Consider the following 11999-nt stretch of genomic DNA (forward strand, 5'->3'; position numbering starts at 1 on the left):
GTCTGGCTGTTTTTTTCAGTTGGTGTTGAGGTCTGGGGGAACCCAGACAGAACAATAATAATCTCTCAGTTGTTGCTGCCTATGCATCGCTCTCCGCATGTGTGGCTGTATCATTAACTCTTGTTCTGAATCCAAGGAGGAGCTAGATAATTGATCTCCTTCTGAGCTGTCTGCTACACTCTCCTCCTCCCTGACACTCATGTCTTCTTGGTCAGAGGAGCCTTCATCATCAGATTCCACCAGAGGCAAAACAGGCCTGCAGCATGTGGATGTCTCCTCCCACATCCACAGTCCTTGGGGCAGGAGCAGGGCCAGAGCTAACCACAATAGGGGAGGGCTTTAAAGCAAGCTTCCTCAAAGACTGAATTTCCTGCATTCTTTATGCAGCAAATTCACCACAAGGCGATTTTTCTTTCTGTTTTTAACCTCCTGATAGGCTATACATTTACTGAACTTGTGATGCAACTCACTACAACTATCATTATATCTAAGAGGGAGTGACTGCTTAGAAAAATGTCAGACAAAGGTCATCTGGTGGTAATTTGCCTCAATATAATTCCTCGGCAGTGCCTCAAGATAACACTATCACCTCAAGATAAGATTGCCACTATGCAGCTTGAATCAAGAATTAGGCATCACCAACCATTTGCCGACACATCTGTTCCAGGAGTGTCAAACTCAATTTTATTGAGGGCAGCATCAGGGTTGTGTTTGACCCTGGAGGGCTAGGGGTGGATGTGGCCAGCTCAATGTCACTCATGTCTGGTGGCCAAGTGCTACGGCAGAACTCCCCTGAGACCCTCCCTCAATTTTGTAATTTCCTTCTCCCTCCCTCCCTCCCTCCCTCAGTCCCTTCCCTCCCTCCCCCTTCATTCCTTCCCTCCCTCCTTTCCTTCCCAGCTCTTCTCCCCTTCCTTCATTCCTTCCTTCCTTCTTTCCTTTCTTCCTTCCTTCCCTCCACACCTCTTCTCCCTTCCCTTTCCTTCCTTCCTTCCATCCATCCATCCTTCCACCTTTCCTTCCTTTCTTCCCCCTTTCCTTCCTTCCTTCCTTCCTTTCTTCCATCCATCCTTTCTTCCCCCTTTCCTTCCTTCCTTCCATCCATCCTTCCTTCCACCTTTCCTTCCTTCCTTCCTTTCTTCCACCTTTCCTTTCTTCCCCCTTTCCTTCCTTCCTTTCTTCCATCCATCCTTCCTTCCACCTTTCCTTCCTTCCTTCCTTTCTTCCCCCTTTCCTTCCTTCCTTCCTTCCTTCCATCCATCCTTCCTTCCACCTTTCCTTCCTTCCTTCCTTTCTTCCCCCTTTCCTTCCTTCCTTCCATCCATCCTTCCACCTTTCCTTCCTTCCTACCTTTCTTCCACCTTCCCTTCCTCCCTCCCTCCCTTTCCTTTCCATCTTTTTCCTTCCTCTTCATTCTCCTTTCTCCTTTCCTCTCTTCCATTATTTTTCCGTCCTTGCTTTCTTCCCATCTTCCCATCTTTTTCTTTCTCTTATCTCTTTCCCTTTCTCCTTTCCTGTCCCTTCTTGCATGCTCAAATGCAAAAGGGGAAACATTTCTCCTTTTGTTTGGTTTTTTAGTTTGTTTTGATAGCCCTCTGCCAGCGAAAATGCTTGGGTGGGAGTTGCACGCAGTCCTCCCATACCCCGTTTTTGGCCATTAACAGCCTCCTGCATCCCTCTGCCAGCAAAATGGGAGCTTGCACAGACTCCCCAAGCTCCATTTTCACTGGCAGAGGTACCACAGGCCAGTCATTTTCTGTCTCTGCGGGCCAGATCTAAACATTCAATTGGTCAGATCTAGACCCGCAGGCCTAGAAGTTGTTAAAGTTGTTATGCTTTGAAGTATTCCAGGGAAGTAAGAGGCAAGTTATGGTGTCAGAGAAAGAGGCTGAAGATAGCCTCTCTCCGTATTTTTCGGAGTATAAGATGCCCTTTTTCCCTTCTAAAAGAGATTGGAAATGTCGGTGCGTCTTATGCACTGAATGCAACCATTTTTGGCCTCCAAAAGTCTCCAAAAATGTCCCATTTTTGCAAAAAAATGCACCCGTTTTTTGCAAAAATGAGGTGCACAAAGTGTTTGGGAGGCCTGCAAAGTGCTCCTGAGGGCTGGGGAAAACAGCCCATTTTGGGAATTTTTTTTTACAAAAACGGGGGCGTTTTTGCCTCCTCTCAGCCCCTAAGAACACTCTGCAGGCATCCCAAACCCTCTGCCCACCCCATTTTTCCAACAAACAGGTGAAAAATGACTAATTTATTTCTAAAATGGGGGCGTTTTAGCCTTCCCCCACCCTTCAGGAGCACTATGCAGACTTCCATGCCCCATTTTTTTTGCAAGAATAGGTGAAAAACGGGCCAGCTTTTGTGAAAAATGGGCCCATTTTCGCAAAAAAAAATGTGGCACGCAGAGTATTTGGGAGACTTGCAAAATACTCCCAGGGCTTGGGAGAACAAAAACGTTTTTTTCTTACTTATCTCTTTGAAATCTTGATGCTGTTGGGTTTAACTACTCTACTACATGCTTGCACTGTCTTGTAAACACATCTTTATGGTCAGGTTGCAATTAACTGACCAGTGTGTCACCTTTTGATGACCAAAAGGGGCAGGTACTCTGCAGAGAAGAGTGCACCAGGCGAACCAGGGCAAACGCCCCCCTCGCCACAGCTGAAAGATGTTTCTCTAATGTGAGCTGTGGATCGAGGAGGACGCCCAAGTTGCGAACCCTCTCTGAGGGGGTCAATGACCCCCCCAGGTGATGGACAGACAGATAGAATTGTCCTTGGGAGGCAAAACCCACAGCCACTCTGTCTTATCAGGGTTGAGTTTGAGTCTGTTTACTACTTCCATGGGACTTTTAGTAACTGAATTTAAACATGCCTGGGATAAACATATATCCATCCTAGGATAAAATACAGAAAATAGTATAAGGGCAGACTAGATGGACCATGAGGTCTTTTTCTGCCGTCAAACATCTATGTTTCTATGTTTTATTGAAATTATATTAGAATAAATGGGAATGCAAGCATTGTTTTAAGCTTCTAAACACTGTCAAATCAGTACAGAATAAAGATTTCCAAATCTTTACAGGAAACTGTACTCTTAGTCTGTAATACCAGAAGGACATTGCATTGGTTATGGGGGGGAAAATGTCATGATAGATAATGACAGGTGAATATTTATTGCTACTGCATGCTAAACTATTTGATTTTATGTATGTTTTATTACTTGCAAGTTCTGGAGAAGACTCATATATATTTTTTTATTCCATGTAATTTATGGTAACCTTCCTGAGGCTGGCACATTAGCAGGACACCGGTTCCCATAATTCCCTACTGTTTGTTGGCAGCTTTGAGAAAGTGAAACACTTCAGAAAACATATTGGAAAAACTATACTATGAAATAATTTATTGGTTCATGTGCTCCGCTAAGGACTTCTAATTCATTCCTTTTAAAAGGGGATAAAAAGCTCAAGCTATTGTAACTGTTTTGTGCAAAATATAGCCTTTCTGGGAGAAAATGAAAGTGCTTCTTTCCCGCTCACATCTTCAGCCATAAAACATCTACACTATCAACTCAAAGGTGCTTTTTCTAAAGGCAACTCAACTGCTGTTGCTGTTTTTAGAAAGATGAGGAGAAGGAGGAGAAAAAGAAGAGGTAGAGGAGGAGGAAGAAGAGGAGGAAGAGGAAGAGGCCCTATTTGGACAGGGGGTCATTGCTCACAGTCGCTCATGCCCTTATCACCTCGAGGTTCGATTACTGCAGTGCTCTCTACATGGGGCTACCTTTGAAAAGTGTTCAGAAACTTCAGACCATGCAGAATGCGGCCGCGAGAGCTATCGTGGGGCTTCCTATATTCGCCCATGTTTCTACAACACTCCATGGCCTGCACTTGCTGCCGATCAGTTTCCAGTCACAATTCAAAGTGTTGGTAATGACCTTTAAAGCCCTACATGGCATTGGACCAGAATACCTCCGGAACCACCTTCTGCCGCACAAATCCCAGTGGCCGATAAGGTCCCACAGAGTTGGCCTTCTCTGGGTCCCATTGACCAAACAATGTCGTTTGGCGGGCCCCAGGGGAAGAGCCTTCTCTGTGGTGGCCCCGGCCCTCTAGAATCAACTTCCCCGGAGATTAGAACAGCCCCCACCCTCCTTGTATTTCGCAAGTTACTTAAGACCCACCTATATCGCCAGGCATGGGGGAACTAAGACATCTCCTCCAGGCTTATTATATTTCATGTTTGATGTGTATGTGCTGTATGGTTTTTAATTGCTGAGGTTTTTATATATTTTATTATTACATTTGTTCCATTGTTATACTGTTTTTATTCTGTTGTGAGCCGCCCCGAGTCTTCGGAGAGGGGCGGCATACAAATCTAATAAATTAAATTAAATTAAATTAAATTAAGAGGAGGAAGAAGGAGGAGGAGGAGGAGGAGGGGAAGGGGAAGGGGAAGAAGAATTTCTTTTGAAAGGTGCTTTTTCTAAAGGCAACTGGACTGTTTTTTCCTTGAAGGAGAAGGAGAAAAAGTTTAACTTCTCATCCAACAAACTTCATCAGTCGTGATGGAGGGGTAGGGAACGGAAAAATAGTTGAAGCTGGATGGTAGAGTTCCTATCCTTCCATCCCTCACCATCAGAACTGATGAAGTTTCTTGGATGGGGAGCAAAACAATCCAGTTGCTTAGCAAAAGCAGCTTTGAAACAACCATGACCTGGATGACTGAGAATCTCCACAGATAACTCATATTATTAAGTTTCTGGCAAAGAAGAAAGACAATCCTTAAGCCAAGCCACTTCTGAGGGCTGGATTTTTTGCATTTATTTTTGATAGGGTGGACTGAATCCAAGGTGATCCTTGTTTTTATTTTTATCTCCAGAGGGACAACATGTTTGTATAGCCCACAAGATCATATGCTGCAACGTCCTACCGGTCAATGACTACTTCAGCTTCAACCGCAACAACACAAGAGCACGCAACAGATTCAAACTTAATACGAACCGCTCCAAACCTGACTGTAAAAAATATGACTTTAACAATCGAGTTGTCGAAGCGTGGAACTCATTACCGGACTCAATAGTGTCAACCCCTAACCCCCAACATTTCTCCCTTAGACTCTCCATGATTGACCTCTTCAGGTTCCTAAGAGGCCAGTAAGGGGCGTACATAAGTGCACGAGTGTGCCTTTCGTCCCCTGTCCAATTGTCTTTCCTTTATCTCATCTATCATGTATATTTTCTTCCTTTCATATATCTTCTCTTCTATTTTCTCTTATCCTTATATATATTACTTCATGTTTATTTTCTTCCTATGTATTTGTGTATTGGACAAATGAATAAACAAATAAATAAATAAAATGGTTTCTGAAGTAGCAGTGCAATCCCCTGCAAGTGTCACTACATCATGATATTTCAGTATGCAAACATGCCAGCTTTGTTTTTCATAATCTGCAAACTGGCAAAAAAGTAAATGAAACTGAAGTTTGGTAACTGCATTTCTTCTACCTTAAGCGTGCAAAGATTCCGCTTATTCACATCTTACGGCTCTTTACAGCAAAGAAATGAAATAAAAACCCTTAATATATTGAATTAATAGCCTTCTTTGTTTCCATGACTCAGTATGCCAGCATAGCTGGTCTACAAAGATTCATAAGCTGCTTTCATTAGTTTCTCTTTAAAAAAAAACCATAGCAACAAAGATCATAAATTATTTGATTGTGGAAAATGGATCTTAAAAGCTGTCAGTATTCATTATTAACATGTTTGCATCTTTTGGCAAGCAACACTATGAAAAGGACGGGAATAAAGGACCAAAATATAATCAGCAAAAACCTCCAACGTGAAGACTGTCAGGAATAAAAAGACAACTAGTGTTTCACTGGTTCAAATCAGACATTAAACAGGTTTTGGGGCTCGTATTTCAATATAGCAAAGGAGAAACAGATTGCGGTTGAAATGCCAAGCTACAAAGCAAAAGGAGAACATGCATAAAGAAATTGAGGGTAGGTGGATTAAAATATAAAACAAAGTGGAAGTTATTCGTAAAGAACTTTTATTTTAATTTTTCCCCCTCTGTATAAAGCTACTATTCTTTACGCCTCTAAATAAATAATAAATAAACCTTGTAATCAATCTAAACAGACAGAATTTGATATTAACCATGTATAAAAGAGAGAAAGAACCATTAGATTGCAAAAATTAAAATGGAAAGTACAAGTGAACCCTCGATCATCGCGAGGGTTCCGTTCCAGGACCCCACGCGATGATCGATTTTTAGCGAAGTAGCGGTGCGGAAGTAAAAACACCATCTGCGCGTGCGCAGATGGTGTTTTTGCTTCTACTGCCGCCCGCCCTTCGCCCGCCCCACCCCGTTGCTCGCGCAACGGCTTCCCTGGGTGCCCGCTCGCTTGGGAACATCCCAGCTCCGCTCCCCAGCTGGGAAGCGGATCTAGGGAGTCCCCACCGCGCACGCGTTGCTGGGGAAAGCGCGCGCGCTTGGGAACATCCCAGCTCCGCTCCCCAGCTGGGAAGCGGATCTAGGGAGTCCCCACCGCGCGCGCGTTGCTGGGGAAAGCGTGCGCGCTTGGGAACATCCCAGCTCCGCTCCCCAGCTGGGAAGCGGATCTAGGGAGTCCCCAAGCGCGCGCGCTTTCCCCAGCAACGCGCGCGCGCGGTGGGGACTCCCTAGATCCGCTTCCCAGCTGGGGAGCGAAGCTGGGATGTTCCCAAGCGCGCGCGCTTTCCCCAGCAACGCGCGCGCGGTGGGGACTCCCTAGATCCGCTTCCCAGCTGGGGAGCGAAGCTGGGATGTTCCCAAGCGCGCGCGCTTTCCCCAGCAACGCGCGCGCGGTGGGGACTCCCTAGATCCGCTTCCCAGCTGGGGAGCGGAGCTAGGCTGCCCCAAGCTCGCGCGCGCCGCCCGCCCGCCCACGCTGTTGCCGGCTCCGCTTCCCAGCTGGGAAGCGGAGCTAGGGTGCCCCAAGCTCGCGCTCCAGCCCACCGCCGCTGGGGTCTTACCGGGGCAAGAGGGGGAAGACCCAGGGAAGCCTCTGCCCGGCGGGGAAACTCCACCATCTACGCATGCGTGGAAGGGCACGCATGCGCAGATGGTGGAGTTTACTTCCGGGTTGCAAACTAGCGAAATAGCCCTTTCGCGATCCTTGAGGACGCGAAACTCGAGGGTTCACTGTATGTGGTAGGAGCTAAGAGTCAACGCAAAATATAATCCAGTTATGATATTTATGGTTCGGAGTATTTTATGCTTGCTTATGGAGGGGGAGGGGAGAATCTTATATATGCAGATTGTTTTTTCTGCTTCCTGGGCTCAAATTATTATTGCTTTGTCCAATATCATTGATTCTAAAACTGACCCAGCCTTTGCCTCTGTTAACCTTTAACCAAGAATCCAGAAGGGCAAATGTCACATCGTTAATTCCCAACTTTTCTTTCTAGCAAATTGCCCCTCAACGTTTCCTGCCATGCAAACCAATTTTCCATCCAAATAAATAATAAACTGCATAAATGCTTTAAAAAATGGTATTGTTACTCAGACCGGCTGGGGTGGCTAAGACCCATCATGATTGCCCGTTAGTGAAGCTAGGAAAAATCACATCAGATACATGTACAATTAGCACAGGTGCCCCCCAAAGCTGTGTACTCTCACCACTTCTCTTCTCTCTATACACTAATGACTGCATCTCAAACAATCCATCTGTTAAACTACTGAAGTTTGCAGATGATACAACAGCAATCGGACTCATTAGAGACAATGATGAATCCGCATACAGACGGGAAGTTGAACAACTATCCTTGTGGTGTGACCAGAACAATCTAGAACTGAACACACTCAAAACCGTAGAAATGGTGGTAGACTTTAGGAGAAACCCTTCCACCCTTCCACCTCTCACAACACGGTATCAACAATAGAGACCTTCAAATTTCTAGGTTCTATCATATCTCAAGACCTAAAATGGTCACCTAACATCAAAAACATCATCAAAAAAGCACAACAAAGAATGTTCTTTCTGCGCCAGCTCGGGAAGCTCAAACTGCCCAAGGAGCTGCTGATACAGTTCTACAGAGGAATCATTGAGTCTGTCATCTGCACCTCTATAACTGTCTGGTTTGGTGCTGCAACCCAATAGGACCGACACAGACTTCAGAGGATAATAAGAACTGCAGAAAAAGCAATTGCTGCCAACCTGCCTTCCATTGAGGACCTGTATACTGCACGAGTCAAAAAGAGGGCGGGGAAAATATGTACTGACCCCTCACATCCTGGACACAAATTGTTTCAACTCCTACCCTCAAAACGTCGCTACAGAGCACTGCACACCAAGACAACTAGACACAAGAACAGTTTTTTTCCGAACGCCATCACTCTACTAAACAAATAATTCCCTCAACACTGTCAGACTTTCTACCAAATCTGCACTTCTATTCTACTAGTTTTTCTCATCATTCCTATCACCCATTTCCTCCCACGGTGACTGTATGACTGTAACTTGTTGCTTATATCCTAAGATTTTTATTAATATTGCTTCTTCATTGCTTATTTAACCCCTATGACAATCATTAAGTGTCGTACGACATGATTCTTGACAAATGTATATTTTATTTTATGTACGCTGGGAGGATATGCACCAAGACAAATTCCTTGTGTGTCCAATCACATTTGGCCAATAAAAATTCTATTCTATTCTATTCTATACTGCTGTGGGTGTTTCTTTGCTAAAGTGGGTGAATCATTCTTGGGGCATTTTTTTTAAAAAAATCCTGGCTATATTATTGTTGCAATTAAGGCAGCCAACATACCTAATACTCCTACCTCCTATTTTTTGCCACAACAACCTTGTGAGGTGTGCTGAGAAAGAGTGACTGGGCCAAAGTCACGCAGCTGGCTTTCATGCCTAAGGTGGAACTAAATATTACCCCTCCTGGTTTCTAGTTTGGTGTCTTAACCACTAGATTTTTTTTTTCAAAGGCAGCAGATTTATCCTTCCAGAAGAGGAGAAAAGCTAGCAGTGGGTGAAACAATTATTCTCTCTGATTTGCAAATAGAAAATATTGTTTGGATGCATAAGGTCCATTCTCTGGTATAATAGTCCACTTTCTTTATACTTTCTTGCTGTGTTATGTAGGGTGGTTCCCCAAACATATATACACACAGGAGCAGATGATAGAGTGGAAATTGTAGCTTAATTATGATTCTGCTTCCTTTGTCTCCATGGAAACCTCATGCCAATAGCTGATCCCCTTCTGCTTTATTTGACCTCTTCTCTCAAGAATGCCCTGGCTTAAATTGAGACATCCATTATTTGCCTAGGTAAGTAGCAATATGTGATATCCGGCCAGGAGATTTAAGCCACCCAGACACGTCTGCCTATCTTCCCAGCTGTGGCCCTTTTTCCCCCCTTAGTATTCAGGAATCCTGTTCAGGCTCTCCTATTTTTAAAGACAATGATTACAGTAGGCTGTAGTTCTGAAGGCCACAGAGGGGGAGGGAGCTGAGCCCACTTATTCCTAGGAAAGCAGCTCTTATTTTGCCCTGAGCATCCTTGTGAAAGGTTGGCATGAGCAAAGAAGAGGGCTAGAAGCTGAACAAATACAGTACAATCGACTGGCGTTTTCTAAACCAGCTTAGATCGGCAGAGATCTCGCCACCTAAAATTGCCTCTTGTGAATTAGCAGCATGGGGAAAAAGAAGGGAGGGAGGGAAGGAGGAAGGAAAGGGAGAAGAGGGAGGGAGAGAGGGAGGGAGGGAAGAAAGGAGGAAGAAAGGAGGGAAAGAAAGAAAGAGGAGGGGGAGGGGAGGAAAGGGGAGGGGAGAGGAGAGGGAGGAGAGGAGAGGGAGGGGGAGGAAGGGAAGAAGAGGTGGGAATGAAGGGAGGGAGATGGGAGGGAGGGAGGGAGAAAGGGGGAGGGAGGGAGTGAAGAAAGGAAGTGGAGGGAAAGAAGGAAGGAAGGTGGGAAGGAAGAAAGCGAGGGAGGGAGGGGAGAAGAGGTGGGAAGGAAGGGAGGGAGGGACTGAGGGAGGAGGGAGGGAGGGAAGGAAGGAAGGAAGGAAGGAAGGAAGGAAGGAAGGAAGGAAGGAAGGAAGGAAGGAAGGAAGGAAGGAAGGAAGGAAAACCCTGATTCAATTCAACAAGAGGCTGAAATCTGGCCAGCTGTCAAAACCCCCCTTGGGGATTCCTTGGCCAAAAGTCCCTTCCCTCTCCGCTTCCCAAAAGCAAGCCCGCTCCAGAGGCTTCCCAGAGGGTCACACCAGACAAAGACAAGGATGTCTCCGGGATCACCACCAGGACGATGTCCGAAATCCCCCGGCGGTTCTGGAGGTCCGTCCTCCTCGCTCGCCCTCCCCCCTTACTCCTGGCGACCTCACCGCCTCCCGAAGCCCCCAGCCGGAGCCTCCTGCCTGCCTGCCTGCCAGACGACCCTTTATTTACAGTTCCATCCCTGCATCGCTTTTTCAGCCGCCGGAGCTGCTGCTGTTGGTGCTGCTGCTGCAAAGCCAAGGGGCTCCCTATTTTCTTCCCCACCAGATCCCCTCCCACGTCTCCCCCTCCATCTCCCGGACCCCCCCCCCCCTCCAGCGACCACTCCCCCCCCTCCGCCCAGCCAAGAGCCCCCCCCCCCCTCCGGCTTTACCTGGGCGCGCTTGGCCTCCGGGGCCCGCGGCGTCGGCGAGGATGCTGGGGTCGCTCTGGGACCGGCCTCTGGGGAACAAGCAGCCGGTCCCTTCTTCCGAGGCAGCCATGGGAGGGAGGTTTTTTGGGGAGGGGGGAGAGGTTGAGGCAGGGGGGCGGGGGAGGCAAGCAGACTTTCAGCGGCCCGGGGGAGGAGGGGGCGCCTGCATGAAATCCAAGGTCACCAGGCGGGCGGGGGGCCTGCGGTGCGGAGGGGCCCCGCTTTCAGCCCGGGAGCCCCATCCTGGCGGGGTAGCCCCTCCTGCCGGCGCCCTGCCCGGCCCTCGGCTGGCACCATCCAGCAAAGCGGGAGGGGCCCGGCGGGGACCCCGCCCGGGCTCTTGTCTTTTATTGCTGCTCAAGGCGCTGGAGAAGTTCCTCCCCAGGCATCTCCGTCAAAGGGGAGTCGGGGTCCGCAGGTGAGGAGGGGAAGCGGGGGAGAGAGAAGAGGCTGAGCAGAGCGCGCCCTCCCCTTCCCTAGGCGCGGGTCTCCCTCCTGCCCCCCATGGCTCCCGCCAAGCGGAGGGGAGCGACAACCAGGCTGGAAGGAGAGGGGGGGGGAGAAAGGAGGGTGGGGCGCGCAAGGGGTGAAGGAAGCAGCTGGAGAGGAATTTTGGGGAGCCTCCGCCGCGGCTCCGGAATCGCCTTTTTAGTCTTTGGCTCTCCTTAGCGCATCTCTGGGGAAGCTGTGAGATTCTCCCATCATGCCCTGCGAGAGTAGGTGTGACATCACGGGGAGGGGGGAAGGAGGAGGAGGACCCGGAGCTTACCTGCACTGCACAAAGAGGAGGAGGAGGAGGAGGAGGGAAGGGAGGGGAGGCAGGCAGGCAGGCAGAGCGCGCGTGTGTCTGTAGGCGCGCGCGCGTGTATGGGTGTTTAAGTGTGAGTGTGTATGTGTTGCGTTGTGGTGTGTATGTGTGTGTGTGTAGGAAGCCCTTCCCACCTCTTCATTTCCCCGGCAAAGGAGGGAGGGACCGGAGAGCGATGGCGCTCCCGAAGGCCAGACCCCGAGCGGGCGAGCCCTTAGTAGGATTCCCGGAGGGGCATTCCTGGACTCGTGGAAACCGTTCACACACACAAACACACCAGTGAGAGAGAGAGAGAGACGTGAAGATCTAACTGCAGTTGCTAAATTGGCACAACCTGCTACATTCGACTAGGTTAAGGGAGGGATCTCAGGTTTATTTTATTTATTTATTTCATTTATTAATTGGATTCTATGCCGCCCCTCTCCACTGGGGAAGCTTACAACAGATGAAAAACAGTAGGTTACAATAAAATTAGATCCAATTAAATTAAAATTACACAACTATCTAA

At 47.8% G+C, this 11999-nt stretch overlaps 1 protein-coding gene across 1 annotated transcript in view; it reads right to left on the reverse strand.

Annotated features, from left to right (window-relative positions):
- The window catches only part of PHACTR3 (phosphatase and actin regulator 3), a 339793-nt gene extending 329068 nt beyond the window's left edge, over nt 1–10725 (reverse strand). Inside the window, exon 1 of the mRNA XM_070744525.1 lies at nt 10645–10725. The gene's annotated coding sequence lies outside the window, so the exon portion shown is untranslated. The remainder of the gene's footprint in view (nt 1–10644) is intronic.
- Nucleotides 10726–11999: the final 1274 nt, after the last annotated feature.

Source organism: Erythrolamprus reginae, chromosome 3 (genome assembly GCF_031021105.1).
Source record: "Erythrolamprus reginae isolate rEryReg1 chromosome 3, rEryReg1.hap1, whole genome shotgun sequence".
In the NCBI taxonomy this organism is placed as follows: domain Eukaryota; kingdom Metazoa; phylum Chordata; class Lepidosauria; order Squamata; family Dipsadidae; genus Erythrolamprus; species Erythrolamprus reginae.